The sequence below is a fragment of the Canis lupus genome, chromosome 7, assembly GCF_048164855.1.
Source record: "Canis lupus baileyi chromosome 7, mCanLup2.hap1, whole genome shotgun sequence".
NCBI lineage: Eukaryota > Metazoa > Chordata > Mammalia > Carnivora > Canidae > Canis > Canis lupus.
This window is the reverse complement of record NC_132844.1, coordinates 1,766,887-1,789,764: the sequence shown is the minus strand read 5'-3', so window position 1 is coordinate 1,789,764 and position 22,878 is coordinate 1,766,887. Positions and strand designations below refer to the sequence as shown.

Genomic DNA, 22,878 nt, shown 5'->3' with positions numbered 1-22,878 from the left:
AAATGGAACCGAGGGCTTTGCAGGGACCAGCTGGCTCTCTGTTAAGATCAGGGCCACCATAAATGGGGAAGGTTTAACCCCCTTCTAGACTCTCCAGTATCTCCAGATCAATATAGAAGAGCTTCGCAGATGCCCTCATCTTACAAATGAATGTCACAGATGATTTCTCCAGAGGATTCTTAATATGCTACAATAATATGATAATATTATCCTCACAGTTACAGTCCCTACCGGCCTATCAGCAGCTGAAGCTGATGGGATAAGTCTAGTAGCATTATTATAAGTCTGTGCTGAGGAGTGTTTGAATGAAATGTCTCTAAAATCACCTAGATCCTTCTGATTCCAAGGGGTTCCACATCTGCTGGGATATTTGTTATGTAAACAATACGGTTAAGCCCAAAACATTCTGGAGCCCTTTATATTTCAGATGTCAATGCTCCACTCACTTCTCTCTTTTGCTCTCCGTCTTCTTTCTGTTTTCCTTTTTTATTCGTCATTCTTAATGGCCAATAGTTTTGTTTTGTTTTGTTTCTTTTTCAAAACTTACTGAAGTGAATCCCTGTTTTCACTGGGCTCTGACAGATAGGGAGGCTTAAAAAATGCAAAGTCTTCAGGATCAGACATCTGAAGAAAATATACTGGAGATTTCCTTCTGAATGCCCCCTCCCCCCCGAAGAGCCCAGAGTAAAACATTGTGAGTTGGACCTGGGAGCCTACGTATGAGCAGCTGGAGACAGCTCCCCTCCCCTTGGCTCTGGGAGCAGTTCGCTGAAGGCTGCTTCAGTTGGAAGCCAATATGGCATTTTGACACAAATATACTGTTTTAGCATTTGACTCAGAAGTTAGCTTGTGCTCCGGCGCCATTAAACATTTGAAGTATTTACGTGATGTCACATTAGAAAAGACCATTTATTTTTAATGATCTTCAGAAATGTGGCCATTTATTTTTAATGCTCTACCTTATTCCGAAAGACTGGATTCAAGTAAGTGTTCCTTAGTCCAAATCCTTTTCAGCTTGTATCTCTTTTATGTCAGAAGCATTCAGTGATTTTAAAAGGAATTCCTTATGTCGTAATGATATTCGATGGAATGGGAGGCAGTGGTACAGGGTCAGGATGGAGGATTTCTCCCAAACAGGAGCTCTTTGCCTTCCCCTCCCCCATTTCTGGAGAGTGGTCGGTCTTGAGAGATTCTTGTGATAAGGATTCAGTTATTATCCTGTCGCCATGCATCTTGATGTGAACTCACACAACAGCACATATAGATGGTCTGCTCTAGGGATTATAATAATGAAAGGTTTTTGAAATGTAGATATCACAGAATGATCCCCCCAAATCAGTGGACAGTATTTCTTAACAGTAAGTTCGGTGACAACTCATACTATCCTAAAAATACGCTCTTGAGATGTCAGTCTTCGAAAACATGAAGAAAAAAAAAAAAAAGCCAAATTATAAATTAAATATGCATGGTCAACAGTTTGAACTCAGCAAGACCACCAGGGGGAGCAAGGTTCTGGTCAACGGAAGGGATGTACAGTTCCAGTGTTTTCAGAGAAAACATGGTTTGAGAGAGCAAATCACACCAGGATTGGTAAGAATGAAAACACAACTCAAAAGTTAAACAATCTTTAACTCTCTAAAATAATATCTTATTAAAACCTGAACTGCTTCACTCCGGTGTCTGAAGTAGCAACGCCAATACCACATAACTATTCTTCTCTTCGTAAATGTTTTTCTAGTGAGGTGCCCTGCCTCACGCAGCCCCGATGATCTGCATACTGACAGCACTTGGGAAAATACAAATGACTACAAATTTAATAGCATAACACATGTCAGGTCCACATAATTATGGGTAGGAAAAAATCTGGCAGTAGACAGGGCCTGCCTGCATAGAAATATGCAATATAATTTAAACATGGGGGGAGTTCTCAATGGTTTTACACCCAGTTAAGGGAAAATAAGTTTTCCAAAGGAAACGAAGTGACTTTTCAATAACCCATGAACAAGTACTTTTAAATCCTATGACTGGGATTCTTCAAGAAGCCCTTCATGGAACAAGACAGATTATTCATAAAGAATTTGAACAGCTGTTTGTGAATTCATAAGTCACGTTAAACTATAAAATTAAACAGAAAGCATTTTGAGGGAAACAACTTGTATTGGTGTCATTGCAAATATTTCATAGTGATATTGAATGAAATAAAACCCTTATTTTATTTAACATGAGCCATTTGCTCACTGATTACAGAATATGTAATGTCAAACACTAATATAACTCCACTCTCCTGGGTCTAAGGTGAAAAGAAAACATTAAACACATAATTACTCCAATTTGTGATCATATAACGTAAGTGTTCTAAGAAAGCACCATGTGCAGTGTGAGTATAGTAAGGATTCTAACTTTGGTTGAGTGCTTAGGGATGTCTTCCTGGAGGGAGCTGGGATGTGGTAAATGCTAAAAATTGATCCCCACCAGTCGTAGGAAGGAGACTGGGAGGAAGGGAGACTTACCCAGTTAGAGGGACTGTACTTTCAGGAGCCATGCGGGGAGAATCTTGATGTGCTTGAGGAACTGAAAGGTGCCCGATGGGTCTGGACTTGAGTGATCAAAGGATGCAGGTCTCCAGCGGAGCTGGAGATGAACATTAGATGACTCTGGAAAGAGCTTCCAGGCCGTGTGGAAGATTTTTAGATACTAAGTGAATACGATGGGACCTGGAAGGATTCTGTGCTGGGGAGTGATAGGCTCCAGGTTATACTTCTGTAAGATCACATTAGCATATGTGTGGGAAGAATGAGAGTAAACATAAAGAGGAAGCAGGGAGATCGGTATGGAGTCTCCAGTGAAGATCTAGGTAAGGGACGTTGATGGATGGAATTAGAGTGAGGAGAGTAAAAATGAAGAGAACCACATACATTCAATGTAGATTTCGGAAGTAGAGGCAACAGGACTTGGTGATGAACTGACCACAGAAAATGATGAGAAGGAGATGACAAGGCGGGAAATGCCCTTTACCGATCAAATAAAGGTTGGGAGGAAGCAAGTTTTGCAGACGGAGATTAATCATTCATGTTTTCAAATGTTTGAATATTCAAAAGTTTGAAATTGTTGGAAGCCTTCCCAAATGACATCCAATATGCTAAGTTACTCATATACTCTTGCCTCTACTCATATGATTTTTATATGTGTGTGTGTGTGTATGACATGTACATATGACATAAGCAATGTGATTGGACTGGCGATACGGGCGTCACTGGCCATCAGGTAGCAACTGAATTGAAGATATAAGAGCTGACAAAAAAATCAAAGGTTTGAGTGCAGGGGGCGGGGGTGGGGGTGGGGTGGGGAGAAGAGAGCCTAATACTCAATGCTGAGATGCATGGTTATTTAAATAATCTGAATAAAGGAGAAAATCAAGACAAGGGGAAATCTAGAAAGCCAAGAGAAAATATAATTTAGGTGCTAAACTTCGTTGTTTTGGAACGTTTTTGTTTTAATGGGATAATTACATTCAAGGGGAGCTTGAAGGGCAGTTATGTTGGCCGCTATATTTCAAGGTACTCTTTCAAATCAAAGCTTTTGTTGGACTGTGCTTTCTCAGGGAACTAAGAATTTCACCAGTCTTTTTTATTGGTTATGAAATTATGAAAATGTATAGTATAGAAATAAATTGAGACCATGTTCTAATACTATGCATCATTTTGCTCTTTAGAAAATAAGGTGAATTAAATACAGTAGCTTAGGTCAATGTCCCTTGCTTCTAGACTCCTTTGAGGAACAACCCAGAGTGGAGTGGCTGTAATGGCTCTGACTCCTGTGCGGCTTTTCTGAACTATTGGAAGTGCAGGCTGCCCCAGTTGTTGTTGTTGGTCCCCCACCCCACCCGCCCCCCGCTGCTGCTGCTGGGAGGTTCATGCTCTCACCTGGCTGGTCACAGAGTTCTTCCTGCTGTTTAAACCATGTCTCTGTTCTCACTTTATTTGGTGCCTGAGTTATTGACGGATTCTTGACTTCCGTTCATGCTACCGTTACAGTAAAAGCTATAAGGATAGTTTGGTAAGTTCTCCAACTTTCCATAGGTTACTTCCGTGAAGCATCCTGCAGTTAGGTGTCCCTATTGTACACCAGCACGCTGTTCACTTCGGCTGCTGTGCCCCTGCCCGGGTGTGCCACACTCTTTCATACGAGGCTCGCTATCTCTGTCCATCTAGCTCTCGCCCAAGGTATCCTCCCCTTTATTTGATGGTTTTAACCCCTGGGGCTCAGGGCACAGACATCTATCCCCAAGTTTTCTATGTATTATTCTCATTTTCAGTAGTTTGGGGAGTCCTGGCGAACAGCGGCAAGACAGGAAGTCCATAAGAAAGCTGTCCAGACTATTCCATCATCACATCTCTCTGAATAAGCTCCATGATATAGTCAGTATGTCACAAATCCCTTGTATTGTGATGTATTCCTCGTCTGTGCCTTCTCAAATCTTTATCCCGGTGAACTGCGGCTGTAAGTGAAAGCAAAAAGAACTAGGAAACATTATGGATCTAATATTTCCTTTCAAATCAGTAATAGGTATGTCCCATATTTTTTTGATCCAATAATCAGTGAAACATTTATTTATTTATTTATTTATTTATTTATTTATTTATTATTTTTATTTTTTTGAAACCTTTAAACATAGAGTTTAGTTTTGATCTCATTTTAGTGTACCAGATGGGCATATTAATTTTGATTGGGGTTTTCCAATTTGAAAAATTGGCAGGTAAGACCTATAGATGAAGACATTGGGTAGAATTTTTTTTTTCTTAGATTGGAGCAAATTTGGTCTTGCTTTTTTTTTTTCTTTTCTTTAAATGTATAATTACTTTTGTTTCGACGTGGATGGAACTGGAGGGTATTATGCTGAGTAAATAAGTCAATCGGAGAAGGACAAACATTATATGGTCTCATTCATTTGGGGAATATAAAAAATAGTGAAAGGGAATAAAGGGGAAAAGAGAGAAAATGAGTGGGAAATATCAGAAAGGGAGACAGAACATGAGAGACTCCTAACTCTGGGAAACGAACTAGGGGTGGTGGAAGGGGAGGAGGGCAGGGAGTGGGGGTGACTGGGTGACGGGCACTGAGGGGGGCACTTGACGGGATGAGCACTGGGTGTTATGCTATATGTGGGCAAATTGAACACCATAAAAATAAATTTATTAAAAAAATGTAAAATTACTTAAGATGTCATCTTTGCTCTTAGACTAAACTGTGAAAAACAGTGTTGTGCCAGTCTTAACCATAAAGCTTTTCAGATAGCCCCGAAGTCTTTTTCCTGATAGACAGAAAGTCCTAAAATATGAGTTCACAGCCGATGAAAAGCTTGCAGAAGATCTGGGTAGCATCAAATCCGAGGTAAAGTTCTATAAAATCCATGTGAACTTAGGTATCTACCATAACCAAGTACACTGAAAGACACTTCCTTCACCTTGAAAATATTGTCAATAAAATAAGGTAAATATCCATTTCTAGGATATACCTAGGCTATCATTAAACTTCTAAATGAGATGACTTGTTTGCTTAAAAATTTCCTGGCAAAACCTCAGTCATTTCTGGTTTTATTAATATGACAATTATTCCTAGCTGTAGCATACAAGGTGTCCTCTTATTGGTCAATGTATCTGAAAGGGGAAGATGGGGAGGACACCTGACACCTGGACCAGGACCTGGCTCACCAGCTGAATTAATATTATAATTCACAATAATTATTATGAAATAATTAATTATTTCATAATCCACAAGGAAGTCTATGAATTATGATATTTAGAGAAGGAGACCAGTACACTTGGCATTCATAGCAGCCAATGTGATAAAAAAGTGACATAAGATGACACATCAGCCAGGGTTCTCCAAAGAAATAGAACCGGTAGTGTGTGTGTGTGTGTGTGTGTGTGTGTGTGTGTGTGTGTGTGGAGTGGGGGATTACTTCAGAGAAAGAAGAAACTTATTTTAAGGAATTGCCTCACCTGACAGTGGGGACTAGCAGGTTCACAATGTGCAAGGTAGGCCAGCGGGTTGGAGAAATAGGGGAGCTGTGGTTTGAGTCCAGAAGCAGAGAGAAACAGAGACAGAGAGTCCCATTTCTCGGTCCTTCAACTGACTGCATGAGGCCCATTTACACGCTGGAGGGAAACATGGTGACTCAAAATTTACTGATTCGATTATTTCCATCCTCAAAATACTTTTCCAGAAATATGTAGAATAGTGTCTGACTAAATTTTGGCTACCAGAGTCTAGCCAAGTTGTTGACACATGAAATTAGCCATCACGGAGCGTCTTCCTAGCTTCTGAGATAGGAGTAAAGTCTTCAGAGGAAAACACACTTTCTTCTTCTTCTTCTTCTTCTTTTTTTTTTTTTTTAATTAAATCAGTCCATGCAGTGCCATTTCTCTCTTATGGTCTGGTGGCCACAAAATTCAGATGTATTCTGCAAAAGATTTAGAAATCTTGCTGAGAAAGTTAGGTCTGTATCACTGGGTTTGGTATTAATGCAAGAAGCCCATGAGTCGACCCCTGAAATTTTTTACTTTGGACATAAAAATTAATATCAGTTGAAAAGTTTTTTTTCTGTAGGCTAAGCTGGCTTTCTCCTTGTGCCGCTACTGAAGTTACAAGTAAGAATCTGGAAAACAACATTGAGAAGCATGTGAGAAATGCCTTGGGTTTAGATCCAATTTACTGATACCCTATAACTAATCTGTTAGAGAGTACATTTTCAAAGACTAGGAGCCTTCTGGCCTGGTTATCATTGATATTGAAATAGAAAATAACTAGAATAGACAAGCTCTGTTATGCATAAAGAGAATAGAGAACTGAAAAAGACAGTGCATTAAAAAATATATATACCTTAGAAAATGTATTTAATTACTTTGTCAGTAATTTTGGTAAGCCATGGTTTTCAAGCTCTACTTATTTCTTAATTTTTTTAGATAGTCCTTGTAAGAGTAAATAAATGATAAAATACTAAAAATTGGAAGATAAGCATTCATTTTCATAGTTACTACCTTTTCTTCTGGTCTTATACTCACAATTTCTGTTGTGATACTAAAACTGTTTCAATAATATATAATTTATAATTTTGCACGCTGCTTCTCAGAACTTATCACATAAATATTTTTTTTATTATACAGTGTCTGGCAAATTCTAAAAACATTTGTTAAATATATGAATAAATGAATAAGTTAATGAATACAGCTATAAACAATTCATGTTAAAATTTACCATAGAAATTATTTTTAAATTTTGGCTCACTTAATCAGGCTGATATACCATAATTATCTAACCATTTTTCATATTATCCTGCATTTAGGTTATTTTGAGTATTTTCTCTTATGTATAACAATGTGATAAGCATCTTCAAATATAAATTTTTTTCTGCTTTCAAGGTTTTTTTTTTCCATTACGTATATTTCTAGAAGTGATACTATGTACTTAAGTATGTAAATATTTCCTAAGGAAAAAATCTTCAATTTATCTGCTAAGGTCATTAGTGAGGTGACAAATTCTTTGTACTACAAAATCACAGGTCAAAAGATATTTTATTGTTGCACAAACTAATGATTGTTATGAAAAGAGACGTACTTGCAGAGATGCAAAAAGCAGTGGAAAAATTTAAAAATATATATATTTCTTTCTTTCTGATATTCCTCAGATAACTTTTAAAGCCCCCAGCATTCCTAACTTCTGGGCTTTGGAGACTCAAGCTGACAACAACAGAATTTGACAAAACATTTCAAAACTAGGTATTTTGATTTAACTATTGCTTTGGATTACCCAAACCACAGCTTTTTTTCATATGAAAATTCAATAGTAGTATTGAAAAGAAGAGGGAGATGAACAATGGTGTATGGTAAATACACACTGAGTAAAATTAATTGGCTTGGACTAAAATAATAAAAATTTAGATTTTTATCTAAAGAGCAAGAGTCCACAATAAGGATAACAATGTTCTAAACATCTACTATTGTTCTTTCTTTGTGTTCATAACAGGATATTGCTCAGGGAGAAACCGAATGCTAATATAGCTGGCGATGCATTCTTCAGGCCCCCAGTACAGGTGCATAATAATAGAAAAGTGCTGCCTTAGGAGTTTATGTTATACAACCCATAGAAAATATGAATCTGAAAACATACATAAATTGGTCCAATCACTAACAGGGTTGGAGAAACAACTTAAGGGCAGACGCTAAAAGTAAACGTGTCAAGAGAAGGTGCAAATAAGTCAAATCTCTTTTGTCACTTCTTTGTAGTATTGAGTGGGGAACAGCCTGGGTCTTACCTCAGTCTTTCCTTGGTCAGCCACCTGACCACAGGCCCAGAGATTTATTTGGTGTGTGTTTCGTTTTCAATATTTTTCTTTTTTATTTCTTGAGACTCTTATCTCCATAAGATCTTCCATGTTTCTGTTGCCCCAAATAATCCCTGTATTTCATGACTTACCTCCCTTTAGGCAATACACATATGACAAAATTAGGGAAGTTGCAAAGGTTTCAGGAACCTAATACAGTTTTCAGTTATTGTTATTGGACTAAAATTCTTGCTGTTATGAGATAGCATTATAAATTTACCTATTATCTAACTTTCTCCTCAGAAAAATGATAGATGTAAAATAGGAAGGAATGTTCCTTGTTAAAAACTCAAAGTACAGACAGATACGTATCGATGACCCTCAACATTTGGTGCGTGCAAGAACGAGAAGCACCCTCAGGGCCCTGTTCTGGAATTATGACCCCTGGACCAGGACATCAGCATCATCTGACCCAGAGATTGTTAGACCCGCAGATTCCAAGGCTTGCTCCAGACCTGCTCAGTCTGCATTTGAACAAGATTCCCAGGTGAGTCCTATGCATGTGAAACTTTGAGACTTGTTGTGTGGTTCCATTTATATGGAACATCCAAAAAATACAAACTGATATAGACAGATAGTAAACTAATGATAGTCTGGACAGGGGCAGGAATGAGGATGAACAGTAAAAATATATGAAGATATGAGGGATCTTATTAAGGTGTTGAAAATACTCTAAAATTGATTTCTAGTGATGGTGGCACACACTGATAATTTTTTTTTTAAGATTTTATCTATTTATTTTAGAGAGAGGGAGGGAGAGGGAGCACAAGCCTGAGGAGAGGCAGAGGGAGAGACTCTCAAGCAGACACCGTGTTGAGCATGAGCCCGACGCAAGGTTCCATCTCATAACCCTGAGATCATGAACTGAGCTGGAACCAAGAATCAGAAGCTTAAATGACTGAGCCTCTGGCACCCCAAAGATTGGTAGAATTTCTATGTTATTAAATTGTACATGTAAAATCGGTGGATTATATAATATGTAAAACACACTTCAGTAAAGAGAAAAAAAAAAGTGGTCAACATGGGGGTTCCTGGTCTGATGCTGGATCCCATGTGATGCGGTCTAGTATGGGCCACCAGCTGAGAAACACTGACCTAAACGAGCAACAACCCAACCCGCACATCCACCCCCATCTTCATTTCAACCTCACTACTACTTCTCCTTCTCCTTCACGTGGCCTGGAGAAGTCTAGGGTCAGTGCAAGTAGCTCTACATTTTTTAAACTGCTGGATAATATATTCTCCAGTGTGCTTGTGCCCTTTAACTATATCTGTAGTGATGAGATTTCTTCAGTATTACAAATAATGTTGCAGTTGCATCGTTTAAAATACGTGCCTTTTTATGCATGTGCAAGTATTTCTTTAGGATAGGTACATAGAAGTAGAAATTAAATCTAACTGTGTGAAAATTTAAAATTGTAATAAGTATTGTTGAAATGATGTCCAAAAAGCTGAACTAATTTGCCCTCCACCAATAGTATTAGAATGGCCATTTCTTCACAATGAATGATGAATAAATACAATCAATCTTTTCCATTTTGCCCAGGTGTTGGGGAGAAAGACATAGTTCATTATTTGAATTTGCATTTTTTTCAAATGCTAATGAGACAGAGCATATTTTAGTATTTTTTTTTTCTCATTCCATGAGTTGATTATTTATTTTCCTTGACTGTTTTCTTTGGGATTACATGTCCTTTTCTTTACTCATATAAACTATTTATTGTGGCAAACTAATTCCATGTTTCTTCTAAAAGCTAATACTGAAAGTTATCCTCCCAGTATTTTATTTACAATTTTACCAAGTAAATGGTGTTTTTCATTATTTCTGCTTTAAAACGTTTATATAATTAAATTTTCAGTCTTCAATTGAATGATAGTTAGGGATGTAACTTTTCCAAATGGATGTGTATTAGTCCCAATGTCATTTATTAATTAAGTATCCTTCTTCTTACCAAAAAAGAAAAAGATGAATTTGTTGAAAACTAAATCCCTATAGATATCTGGACCCACTTCTGGGGTCTTTATTTTGTCCTGTTAATTTACATCTAATCCTTGTCTAGTACAATTTCTATTACTGCTATTTAATAATGTATTTTACTATCAGATGGGACTGGTTTTCCCTCACCACTATTCTTCCACACATTTTTTTTTCTGTTCAGTAAAGAAAAAATAAACAACTTGAACTGTCTTTCAAAAATAAATAAATGAACATCTTCCTGTTCCTTTTCATTTTCCTTCCTTTTTACAAAAAGCTGCTTTTAATGAGGTAAAGGGTGCCATGACATACATCCACATTCCCTACTTTGTGAAAAAAAAAAATGCTTTGTAAAGAAAAAAATAAACATGTGTTTAGAAGTTTCTATATGTCAGGCATCTTAGCAATAGTTATTCTCCAAATAATAAAGGGCAGAGGGGAATGGACAAAAATGAAGGAGAACCACCCTAAACTGTTGGCATCTCCAATATTTCTATATTATGATTTCTGTAAATGATTTTTAACCTTTAGTGAAAGAATGTGGTAGGATATCTACACAAATAAGAAGAATAGAAGGTATTTCCCTTGTTTAGTCAATTAAATATATATGAGAGTAAGAAATAGCAACTGGGGAGCAAGTCAGTTGAAGAGTCTCAATACTAACAGGTTTATTCCAAATCTACTTTTTTCACTATGTAGATCCCTTTTTCAATATCATTCACCTGATTATCTTTCTTTGTCCACTACTTTAATGTTGATGTTTTTCAGAGATCAATTCTTGCTCTTCTTATCTCCTTCTGGGTTTTGTAATCAATTGCTTTTGGGGTCCAGGTTGGTAGCAGAAGGGAGTGGAGCAGGCTGTTTAATGAGATAGAGCCTGGTGAGGGCTAGAACAAGCTAGAGAGGTCTTTCCCCCACTTGAAAACAAAACAAAAACTCAAATGCAAACATTTAGTAGACATTCCACTGACTCAAAAAAAAAAAAAAAAAAAGAAAAGAAAAAAAAGAAAAAAAGCACAACGTGACAACCTTTGAATCTTTACTTCCTTGATCATCTCTTCCCAAGTCTAGAATTATCATTTATCTGCTAGTTACTCCCAAATCTCTCTCACTAATTTCGTTTTCTCTTAGTTCCAAGTCAGCATTTCCAACTCTGTAAACAACATCTCTGAGACAGGCATCTAAAACGGAACAGATGAAGTGCACTAATTCTAGTCCTGTCTAAACTTGCTCCTTTTCATTTATGTCTCATTTGCTTCTAAAAGCAGAATCTTGGAGGCCAACCACGGTTCTCCTTCACTCCTTACCTCTAAATGAGATGCAAGTCAGATTAAAATCAACCCGGGACTTTGCTAAAGTCTGTTAGTGATCCCTATCCCCAGCTCACTCTCTCATAACATTTCTGTTCTGGCTGAGTACAGCATCCTCCTAATTACATCCACAATTTTCTAGTGTCACATTTCAGCTTGTTCTCTGCTCTTTTTCCTCTATGATCTTTCTAAAATAAGACTTTAATGGAAACCCTTCCCTTGAAGTCTTCAGTGACTCACTGGACTTTGGACACATGCCTACTATTCTTATGTCTGCACCTTTGCAGCCTCCTTGCCATCCCATTCCTTCTCTCATCTTCAACACTACCTTTGCTACCCATGATCACCAACCGGCATGTAACGTGTGTACTCCAAAACCCTTATGCAGGATATTCTTTTTACTTCCTGGTACTTTTTACCATTTCCCCCTTCGCTTTCCACGTGCCTAACTCTTATTAACACTACAGGCCCCGGCCTTGTGTAATTCACGCCAGGAGATTCAGAGTTTCTTATGTTTATGCTTATCTTCAGATGTATCATGTGTACCTGTATCTTATTTTTACTTGTTCTCCCATTCTCCTCTGAGCATTTTGAAACTAGTGACTTAATCTTGATGATTTTTCATACCTATGAAATTTATCTGGTACAGAGTAGATATTAAATAAATGTTTGCTTAAGTACATGGATGATACAAGAATAAATGACGCAGAATTAGCCCAGAACTTGAGCGGTGCAAACATGATGTAGGAAGGAGGGCAATGCTGTGGTGACAAGTTTTGTTGACTCTTTCATGTGAGGGACATTAGACATATTGGATATAAAGAAATATGAAAAAATACAAATAATGCTTCAGGGAAACCATAATAAAATCCGATTTTTAGTGGGTAAACTATGTGACTAATGGATCTTGGAAATGTAAGGTTTAGAAAAAGAATCTTCTTCTTTTTTTTTTTTTTTGGTCAAAATTAAATCAGACTTAAGAGTATTAAGTTTTATTTCAGAAAAATTTCGGGTTTTTTTCTAAAGATTTTGTTTATTTATTCATGAGAGACACACAGAGAAAGAGAGGCAGAGACACAGGCAGAAGGAGAAGCAGGCTTCCTGCAGGGAGCCCGATGTGGGACTTGATCCAGGGTCTCCAGGATCACACCCTGGGGTGAAGGCGGCGCTAAACCACTGAGCCATCCGGGCTTCCCTTATTTCAGAAAAATTTCTAACACCTGTGGGCATGTAGTTTTTAATAAACAGTTTTATTGAATGTTTTGTTACAAAATTAGTAATTAGTTCAAGATAAAAATTTCTATTAGCGTGAGGCTCTGCCAAAATTTGCTATATTGAAAATGTCATAGAACACTTTGATGTTGTCAGTGTTAGAAGTTTAGGTTGATTCCTTTTTGAGACTACTAGTGACACCTCAGGCTTTACTGCTTAACTATTTTTTTAATGGAATTATTTGACCAAATAAATCATAAAATAATGTATTATGATGGAGTTCCTTTGTTTGGTAATTTACTTGAATGCATGTGATTTCATATATTCCCTAAGTTTATTATGAAAAAAAAAGTCTTAATATAGAATTAGAGAATCTGAATGCTTATGAACTGAGATCTCTGCATTCAACCTAATGTGAAGGGCATAGCTTTGTTTTAATCCTTGAGTTGATCATCTGTAAACAATAGTTGTGTAAGTACAATGAAATGCTCTACTATAAGCAAGGATCGATATTGCAAAATTCTGAAGTTCCAAATTTAATCTAAAGATTATAAAATTATGGACAGAAAAAAAATCTTTAAGGTTTTGAAAATGAAAATATTTGAATATTACCAAAGTAGGATATAGGGAGAGTAAAGAATTAAAAATCTGAAGTGAAATCCTAAATTTAGTAGATGTGATATGAACAACGGAAAACTAAAAGGGCTAACAAGGTAAAATCTTGTTTTTAAGAAGGAAATTTCCACTGGAAATCCAATTTACATTCGGGACATATGAAGAAGTCAAGTGCTATTATGTTGGGGCTATGAGTTCATTGCTGGGCTATTTGATAGTATGATTTAACCTCTTCTAATGTGAGGGAGTAAAGTCCAAGACCAGCTATAATCATGGGCTGCAGAAGGGAACAAAACACCCAAACAATGCCGGCACCTGTAATTTTGCCTGCAAGCCTAATACTTGGGCTGAGAATTTCCCAGTAATAATTAGAGAATAGGATTTGGATAATTCTCTTTGCTTGAAGTTTAGTCAAGAAAAGAAAGGCTGAATGATGGTCACATCTGGCAGCCCCTAAGCCTAGTACCATGCAATTACTTTCTTTACTGAAGATTTAAGGAACCAAGGGGGAGGATAATATAATTCTTGGTTTAGAAACCATTAAGTTATAGAAATGAAGTTTTAAAAACATTTTTCTTGTCTGCTTGGATAATATGAACATGCTATCTCTGAAGCTTTGCATCTTATGTATTTAACTGTAAACAAGTCATTGTAAAAAATATTGGAAAATATCAGTGGCTCACCTCTTCCAAATTATAAATATATATATGATGTCTACATATGCATATATATATAAGTTGCACATATTTCTATATAAATATGTATCTATATATTATGTTTATATATGTTATATAAATAAATTGTACATTTAGACATATATTATGTATTTGTAATATATAAATAATATATACATATATTTATATATAATACATATAAATATATAAATCAAGTATAGAAAATATAACACCTGCTTTAAATATCATTGAAACATCAAATATTCAAACATTTAGATTTGATTGCAGCTTGAAAATATTTACAGAGAACTCTAAGAATAGTTAAAAGTAAGAAATATGTTATACATTTTTTTTTTTTAGATTTATTTATTTATGAGAGACACAGAGAGAGAGAGGCAGAGACACAGGCAGAGGGAGAAGCAGGCTCCGTGTGGCGGGGAACCCCATGTGGGACTCAATCCCAGGACCCGGGTCACACCCTGGGCCAAAGGCAGGTGCTCAACCACTGAGCCACCCAGGGGCCCCAATATATTATACTTTTATTGTAACACCAGTAACAAAACAGAAGACAAAAAATACTAAAATAAGGTGTGACTGACTTAATGAAATGTAATACTCTCTGTAAGGTAGAGAAGAAGCAAAGAAGCATATGAACGATGCTATGCTAAAGCCTTAAAAAATATGAAAAAGGAAAAAATTAAAAGACTTGTAACCTCCTCGTATCAATCTTGTATTACCTCTTGCATACTTACTTCTGTAAGTAAAGCCTTCAAGAATATGAAATTATGCAAATGAAGACATCATGGCCATTCTGAAGTTAGATACTGTTAAAGTCTTGATTCTATTTTTATATAATTTATACACAGAGGAACGTATTCACCAGTGTAACAGGCTGGTGGCATGAAATGAAATCAGCTTTCCTTAAATTATTCTCCAAGAAAGCTTACAAAAGAGGTGTAAATGTTTACCCTAGCACCAGAGAAAAAAGACTGTTTATCAGCATTTAGGAGAATTGCATTATATTTGTGACCCAGGGTTAGTGGAGGGCAAGGAGGGCCGTAGTGTCAGCTGACGGGGCAAGTGTGTTTTTCTCTGGGGCTCACAAATGCCGTGGCTGGCCTCTCATGCAGCACATCCTCAGTTTCCCCAGCGGCTCCACCCCCTATCTCTGCCACCTCCACAGTGGCCGCTCAAATGACTTTCCAAACCGCCCCTTTGGAGGAGGTGGGTTCCTTTGCTCAGTTTTCTTACTCAAGCATACATCTGTGGGGAGCATCCAATCAGACTTTTTTTTTTTTTTTTTTTTTTTTTAATGCAGAAGTTTCCAGATATAGTTAGCTCGGCTATGGTGGTCTTGAAAAGTCAAATTTGTTCCAAAGCAACAGATAGATTAAGAAACAATTGGAGCACAACACAAATACTGCATTTGCCTATGTGCAGTCTCCCCCACAAAAACAAAAACAAAAACACAAAAACAGTAGATGACGAATGGAAGAAGCACGTTCAGCTGAATACAACAAAGTGAAGGGATTCGCCAAACAGGTGTGCCCAGCTCTGGTCTCCACCAGTCTCCCTGCGGCCTGGGAGGCGGCCCTTCGCGTCTCTAATTACAGCTTTCCCGGTTCATCCAGATAAACCCATTCCTCCATTTTACAGCAACTCACTAGGTGAGAGCTGTTTATGCTCACTGCTGACAGTAAACAGGTAGTTTTCCAGGTACAGGAGCATATTTATTGCAGTATTTGTGTATTTCTTCAGAATTTGACCTGTTTAAAAATGTACTACCTCATGTTGCAGCAGAACTAAATGTGTCACCAAAAGTAAAATAAACTCTAAAATTACTGGGTGCTACCGTTTGTTTCTAATTTTCAGAGCAAAAATATGTCAGAGACTGTTTAACTGTTTATGGGAAACCTGGAAAAATGACTGCTTCTCCTAACAGGAACCTTTTTATTTATTTATTTATTTTTTAGTTTTTGTGTTTTCTAAAATTATTGTCATTATAATGTGCAGTCACATCTGTGCAGCCCATTGTCATCATAAACGGGCAATAAGAATCGGAAATAGTAAACTAGGGTCCCTCCAAAAATATTTTTCTAGTTTGCTTAATCTTATTGAGACAGATTCCCCATTTCCAATGAGGTTGTATAAGGACTAAATCCTGAGAAAACCTGTAAAACCTGGAAAAGACTCCAAAATAAAAACAAATATCTGAACTGTTAAATATTTATGGCTAATTTATCAACATACTACTCAAGATTCTGGGGTAGGTCACATAAATCTTTAAGTTTTTGTCCTTGTTTATTTACAACTTAAATGAGATCCATAATACTTGTCGGTTCCAACTACCATGCGAGGATTATTTTTAGGTATCTTACTTAATATTTAAAAATTCATTGAGGATCTAAAACCAATTATCTAAGTTTCCACCTTAGGAAACCAGGAAAAGAATAGCAAATACAATCCAAAGTAAGTGTAAGAAAAGAAATATTAAGAATTAGAGCAAACTTCCAGTTATAAAATAAGCCCTGAGATGCAATGTACAACAGTGACTAAAGTTAATAATATTTTATTGTATTTTGGAAAGTTGTTGAGGATATAAATCTTAGAAGTTCTCATGATAAGAAAAAAATTGTAATGATATGTAGTGATGGATATTAAAGACGCTTATTGTGTCTTATTGATCATTTTGCAATATATATTTATTAAATAATTATGTTGTATACCTGCAACTAATGATTTTATATGTCGATTACATCTCATCTTATGAAAAAAGGAATTAGAGCAGAAATCAATAAAATTGCAAAGAAGAAATCAATAGAAAATATCAAAGGAAATCAAAAGCTGGCTGTTCAAAAAGATCAATAACACTGATAAGCTGCTAGTCAGATTAAGAGAAAGAGAGGGATAACACTAATTATCAATACCAGAAGTGAAAGGACATGGTTAGGTATCTTATAGACAATAGAAGCATGAAAAAGAAATGCTATGACCAAGTCTACACCCACAAATTTGATAACCTAGATGAGATGGACCAATTCATTAAAAGATACAATATGCTAAAGCTAACAGAGATAGACAATCTGTATAGGCTCATATCTATCAAATAAATCAAATCAAAAATTAATAATCTCTCAAAATAGAAAACAATAAGCTCAATGAGTTATTAATTAATTTAAATGCTTGATGAACTCTGTCAAACATTTAAAAAAGAAATTATATCAATTCTCCATAGTCACTTTAGGAGAATAGAAGAATACTTCCTAACTCATTCAGTGAGATCTGCATTATGTTTTTTTTTTTTTTGAGGATCTGCATTATCTTAATATCAAAACTAGACAAAGACATTACAAAAAGAAAACTATAGATCAATATCTGTCTTTCACATAGATGCAAAAATCTCAACAAATTATTAGTAATTAAATCTGACAATGTACGAAGAGAATTATACACCACCATTAAGTGGGATTTATCCCAGGTATGCAAGGTGGTTTAAAACTAAAAATTCAATTACTATAATTTACCACATCGACAGACTTTAAAAAAAAAAAAAAGCACAGAAAACTCCACATAGTTATATTATTGAGCTGAAAAGGCATTTCATAAGATCCAACATTCATTCATCATAAAACAACAATAACGACAGCAACAACATCTCAGTAAACTAGGTAAAGAGGGAAATTTTCTCAACTAGGTGAAAAATATCCACAAAACCAGTTAGCATCATAGTTGATAGTGAGAACCTCAAAGCTTTCCCACTGAGCTCATTTACAAGACAAAGATGTCTTATCTCTGTTTTTCTTAATATCAAACTGAGCATTCTAGCTAATGCAATAACCAAAAACAAGAATAATGATGATGATGATAATAATAGTAGTAGTAATAATAACAATGTATAGGTTGGGAAGGAAGAAACAAAATTGTCTTTATCTGCAGATGACATACTCGCCTATCCAGAAAAATCTGAAAGAATTGACAAAATAACTTTTGGAAATAATAAATGAGTATAGAATGGTTTCAGGATACAAGGTTAATTTACAAAAGTCAATCACATTCCCATGTACTAGGAATCAACAAGAGGAATTTATTTTATTTTATTTATTATTATTATTTTTTTAACAAGAGGAATTTAAAGTTAAAAACACAGTACCATTTTTATTAGCAGCCACACAAAAAATACAACACTTAGGCATACATCTTACAAAATATGTACAAGAGCCTTAAGAGGAAAACTACAAACCTCTGATGAATGAAATCAAAGAAACAAATGGTCACAGATAGGTAAACTCAGTATTGTTAAGACATCAATTGTTTCCATTGATCCATAAATTCACTGCAATCCCAATCAAAATTCCAGCAAGTTATTTGGTGGATATGATCAAGCTGATTGTAAGGTTTATGTGGAGACACAAAAGACCCAGAATAGCTGACGCAGTATCAGAGAAGAACAAAGTTGAGATACGGACACTACCTGACTTCGTGACTAAAGTTACAGAGAGGAAGACAGTCTGGTTTTGGGAGAGGAATAGGGAAATAAACAATTGGAACAGAATAGAGTCCAGACCTGCATAAATATAGCCATCCGATCTTTGATAAAGGAGCGCTAAATGCAGTGAAGCAAAGATAGTCTTTTCAAAAATAGTGCAGGAACAACTGGTGCACTACAAGCAAAAAACCAAAAATGAATCTAACCAAGACCTTACACAACTGTCTTCCTGGTATTGTTTTCATTGTATGTATTTTTCTTTTTTCTTCCTTTTCCTTTCAACCCATTGTATCTCTTATAGGCAGCAGGTAGTTGGATTTTTCAAATGCGATGTGACAATTTCTATCTTTTGATTGGAATGTTTAATTTATTTCAATGTAATGCAATTACTGATAAAGTATGATTTTGTTTACCATTTTACTTTCTGTTTTCTATATGTTTTAAGTCTTTCTTCCCCTCTATTCCTTCATTCCTTTTGTTTCTAAATAGATTTTTTTTTGTATACCACTCTAATTTCTTAATTGTTTCTTTTACTATATTTTGACAGCTGGTATGGCTATATATGAAAAACCTACAGTTAACATCATGATTCATAGAAAAAATAGAAGAAAAGCTTTTCTTCTAATATCCGGTACAAGGCAAGGATGTCCATCCTTTCTTTTTCTATTCAACATAGTGCTTGAAATCTTAGCCAGAGCAAGTAGACAAGATAAAGCAATAAAAGACATTCAAATTAAGAAAAGACATAAAATTATCTATTTCCAGATGATGTGATCATATATGTGGAAAACTCTAAAGACTCAACAACAACAAGAATTTTAGAACTAATAAATAAAAAAAAAGAACTAATAAATAATTCATTAAGGTTGCGGGAGACAGTGACATCACCAAGGAGGAGTCGTAGGGGACCTCATCTTCTTATAAAAATCTAAAGTGAGTTGGAAGATTTGTATTCTTTTGAGAGGCCCTAAGGGAGAATCCAGTTCCTTACATAGCTCAATAATAAGAGGATGAACAGCAAAGCTAAGAAATGGGAAAAAGATTTGAATAAAGATTTCTCCAACAGGGGATCCCTGGGTGGCTCAGCGGTTTAGCGCCTGCCTTTCATCCAGGGCATGATCCTGGAGTCCCGGGATCGAGTCCCACATCAGGCTTCTGCATGGAGCCTGCTTCTCCCTCTGCCTGTGTCTCTGCCTCGCTCTCTCTCTGTGAGTCTCTCATGAATAAATAAATAAAATCTTAAAAAAAAAAAAGATTTCTCCAACAGAGACATACAAATGATGAATAAACACATGAAAAGATGATCAACACCATTAATCATTAGAGCAAAAGAACAAAGAAAACCTCAATGAAATATCACTTCATATGTATTAGAATGGCTAGAAATAAAAAGACAATAAAAAATTTGGAGTATGTAGAGTAACTGGAACCCGTGTAAATTGGTATTGGGAATGTAAAATGAGGCATTCGCTTAGAAAACCTTTCAGGAACTGTCATGAAGTTACCATACGACCCAATAATCCCAGTTCTAGGAATCTACTGAAGGGAGAAATGAAAACACTGGTCCACACAAACATACGTGTGCCACTCTGATAGCAGCATTATTAACAATAGCTTAAAAGTGGAAATGACCAAATATCCATTAACTGATGAATGGATCAGTAAAAGAGGCGTATTCACACAAGGGAACCTTATTCAAGAATAGAAGTAGAGTATTGTACATTCTGCAACATGAACAAGCCCTGAGCAGAGTGTGTTGATGACAGCATCTAGTCACAAATATCCACGTGATATATGATTCCATTTATATGAAATGTCTAGGGCAGGCAAATCTAGAGCGAGAGGAAGAAGATTGTGGGTTTGCCTAGGATTTGGGCTTAGATGTGAAGGAATGCGGAGGAATTGCTAATAGGTGCACTTTTCTTTTTGGGTGATAAAGATGCCCTAAAATTTATTTAAATAATATAAATTATTTAAATATATATAAATAAATAAAATTTATTTAAATAATAAATATTATTTATTTTATTTATTGTGCAACTCTGTGGATATACTACAGAGGGCTAAACTGTACACCTTAAGATGGTGCATTTTATGGTATGTGAGTTACACTCAATAAAAGCGTTATAAAAAATAATTGGGCTTCTTATTTCAAAGTTACGGCATAGAAAATTGTGTCGTATTTACATCCATGGAAACTTTGCAAGGAACTTTCAGGCTTACCTCACAATACATAAATTCCCTTTTTTTTGAAGAAAGCAATGTTATTGTCTATTAGATTTTCAGGAAAATATTTTTCTGACAATCTATTACACATCTCTTCACTTTAATATTATTATTCCTATTTACATACCCAATTTTTTGTTAATTTATAAAGGTGATTCCTGGTTGTTAGTGGTACCATAGTTACCAAATGAAAATACACAACACCACCGTTGAATTCCAATTTAAGATGAACAACAAACCTTTTTTGTGTGTAATATGTTCTATGCAATATTTGGGACATATTCATACCAAAAATATATGTATTGTTGATCTGTAATAGACGTTTATCTAGGTGTCATATTTTTTATCTGAAGACCCTACCTATTGTTGGAATTAATACAGCAAGTAAACTCGACAACGGGTTGTAAAAAGTTATGTGTTGGCACGAGGCATGCCAAATTGCCGCTCTACACATAGTTTTAAGAGGTTTCTGTTCCCATACGTGTTCGAAAAAGGTAGAAAGCTTAGATGTTTATATGCGAACTTTCGACTTCACAAAGGAAGGGGGAAACAGCCTACTGGAAATTGTCAAATGCCTCTTTCTACCATGACTGAAATTTATAAGAACATCATAGAAACAGAGTAAAGTTTTAAATGAAACCCATTCTTCACCTCTACACGGTCTACACCGATGACAGAAACTGTACTTTCAACCTGACCTTCAAATCTCCCAGAGTGTTTTTTGAATCCTATTCTGAACTTACTTTGAATAGAATACAGACGATTGGACATTTACTTGATGGAAAATTTTATAGACGCATTGTTCCATTATATACATCACCAGGGCACGTTGGATCATACGTTTTATCCCGAGGCCTTTTTCTAATCATTTGCTGTAATTGCAAATGTCTCATCTTCCTTTTAGTTCATTGCATGCAATGATGGGTATTGCTTTGCTAATTAGTAGGATTATTTACCATGGAAAATATGAAAATTACCTCTCTTGGATCTTAGGAATATTGGGAAATGACTATCATAGTAAGACTCATATTTGCCTACTGACTCTATTAACCCTCTAATTTTTCCTACTTATTAAATCATTAAAACATGGCAATTCAGACAACTCCTGTTTGTCTAGGCACAAGGAAGCTGTTTGCACATTATTGGATTAATAGTAAAATAATGCCTTTCAGCTATTTTAATTTTGAAATTCAATTTTAATAGAGGGAAATAGGGAGAGACATATGGATCCATCTCACAAAGTAGTTTTATATTCATTTTAAATCGGTGTGGTAAAGATAATTACAACTTTTCAGAGCATTGTGGTACTGTTTAGTTACTAGAGATTCACGATTCAGTGTGTGTTCTTCTTTTGTTGTTTTCATCTACATGACTTCAACTGAATTTATCATAGCTTTCAAACATTGAAAATTGATATGTAGATCATCCAGTAAATCACATACCAAAATATGTATGCCAGGTTTTTCTACTCAAATATTTTGACTACAGAATCTATTTATGAACAGATTCAATTAACTTGCTGAACTACTACCCTGAGAAACACCCCTTGGGGGAACACAAATTTAGCATAACTTTCTCTTTTATTCAAAACTGGCCTTAATACCAACAATTTCATTTCTGTCAGTAATATCAGCCTTCCACTTATGCAAGGTTGAATCTTTATGTTATTGTTGTGGAACTAAAGCAGAGAGACTAGATATTATCATCAAAACTCCATAGACTATGTTTCCTAATTCCATCAAGTCATTTTTGTAGAATTCGAACATATATACAAAAATCATAAAAGAAATTTTTAAAAAGATTTTATTTATTTATTCATGAGAGACACACAGAGAGAGGCAGAGACACAGGCAGAGGGAGAAGCAGGCTCCCTGCAGGGCTCTTTGCCCTGGGCCAAAGGCAGACGCTAAACCACTGAGCCACCCAGGCATCCCAGCAAAAAAAATTTTAAAGATTTTATTTATTTATTCATGAGAGACACACAGAGAGAGAGAGAC

General features: G+C 35.7%; 1 long non-coding RNA gene across 2 annotated transcripts in view; it reads left to right on the top strand.

Annotated features, from left to right (window-relative positions):
* Positions 1-4,328: 4,328 nt before the first annotated feature.
* Positions 4,329-22,878, top strand: part of LOC140636200 (uncharacterized) — a 73,449-nt gene continuing 54,899 nt past the window's right edge. Inside the window, exons 1-3 of one of the 2 annotated variants that reach the window (XR_012033497.1) lie at positions 4,329-4,566; positions 7,688-7,778; positions 8,627-8,870. This is a non-coding gene — a long non-coding RNA (uncharacterized lncRNA). The remainder of the gene's footprint in view (positions 4,567-7,687; positions 7,779-8,626; positions 8,871-22,878) is intronic. The other variant, XR_012033496.1, reaches the window with a different exon arrangement.